The sequence below is a fragment of the Orycteropus afer genome, unplaced genomic scaffold (assembly GCF_000298275.1).
Source record: "Orycteropus afer afer isolate SDZICR_OR568_19922 unplaced genomic scaffold, OryAfe1.0 scaffold00048, whole genome shotgun sequence".
Taxonomy (NCBI): Eukaryota; Metazoa; Chordata; class Mammalia; order Tubulidentata; family Orycteropodidae; genus Orycteropus; species Orycteropus afer.
The window spans coordinates 2,577,850-2,579,687 of NW_006921635.1; positions in this window are offsets into that span (position 1 = coordinate 2,577,850).

Below are 1,838 nucleotides of genomic sequence, written 5' to 3' on the forward strand. Positions count from 1 at the left end.
TAAACAAGATGTTATTTGGTTTCCATGTATTTAATAGTCTTCCTTGTTCTGTTATTGATTTCTGATTTTATAGCATTATGATCAGAGAAGATGCTTTGCATTTTTTCGATGGCTTTGAATTTACCAAGTTTACCGTTGTGGCCTAAAATATGGTCTATTCAGCAGAATGATCCATGTGTGTTGGAAAAGTGGTTCCTTATTCTTCTCTCAGCTTAGACATCCCTTCCTCCTCCAGGAGGGCTTCCCTGACCACACAACTGAATGCTGAGTGTCCCCTAGTCACCCTGGTGGCTTGTCTTCACAGCACTGTCACGCCCTGAAATTTCCTGGCTTTTTTATTGTCCACATCTGTGTTAGTCAGAGGAGCCCCAGGGTGGTGTAGATAGTCCGCATGCTTGGCTGCTACCCCAAAGGTTGGAGGTTTGAGTCTGTCAGGTGACACCTTGGAAGAACGCCCTAGTGACCTAGTTCTAAAAACTCAGCATTGAAAACCCTATGGGGGACAGTTGTGCTCTGAGTCAGAACCAAGGTGACAACAACCAGTATGTTTTTTAGTATTAGTCAGGGCCCTCCAGAGACACAGAACCACAGGCTGTATTGAGAGGGAATAAAAGAGGGCCCTAGGCAGACAGCAGAGCCTCCCAGAGGCCAGGCTCACCGCTCTTCGGAAGGCAGATAGGATCTTCTTAAAATAATGTCGTATTTTGAAATGATTCTCGATTTGCAGAAAAGTTGCAGTGCTAGCCCAGTGAGTTCCTCTGCCCTTAGCCATTTTCCCTTCATACTGACATCTTAGGTTACCATGGTACGTTTGTCAGAACTAAACAGCCAACACTGGTACATTACCATCAACCAAACTCCAAGCTTTATTTGGGTTTCACCAGTTTTTCCACTAAAATCCTTGCGCAGTTCCAGGATCCAGTCAAGGGTGCCACCTTGCATTTAGAGATGGATGGTTTTTATTGTATTGTGGTGGAATACATGTGACAGAATTGTCCACCTGTGACATTCAGTGTATTCACAGTGTTGTACAACCATTGCCACTGCCTGTTGCTGCTGCTGTTGTAAGTGGCCATCCAGTTGGTTCCGACTCATGGTAACCCCAACTACGTAGAGTAGAACTGCCCCATAGGGTTGTCAAGGTTGTGACTTTTCTGAAGCAAAGCTCCAGGCTTTACTTCTGAGGCTTCTCTGGGTGGTTTTGCACAGCCAACCTTTTGGTTAATAGTTGTGTGCTTAACCACTGTGCCTCCCTGAGACTCCCACCCTTAACCAGTTCCTGAACATTTTCATCTCACTAAAAGTAAATCCCACACCCGTTAGCAGTCACTACCCCTACTTCTAACCCCCAGCCCCTGGGAACCACTAACCTGCTTTCTGTCTCTATAGCTCTGTTTTGATTTCATAGAAATGGGATCATACCATCCATGGCCTTTGGTGTCTGTGTATGTAGCATGTTATGATACAGCCAATTTGCTTACATTAATTAATACACACAAGACAATATCAGACATAGTTCTTGGATCTATACATATGTGTGTGGAGTTTAAAATTGTCTGGAAGGATACAAGCTCATTTCATGTTGGAGTTTGTTTCAGGTGACCGTAGAGACAAGCACAAACATATCCAGGACTTGTTGAGAAGGGAGGCCTGGTGGCATGAAGGTTAAGCGTTTGGCTGCTGACCTGAAGGTCAGTGGTTCAAACCCACCAGTGGATCTGCGAGAGATTAGACTGGTGATCTGCTTCTATAAAGATTACACCTAGAAGACTGCATGGGAGCTCTGGTAGTGTGGTGCCTAAGGCACTTGACTGCTAACCAGGAGGCTGGCGGTTCAA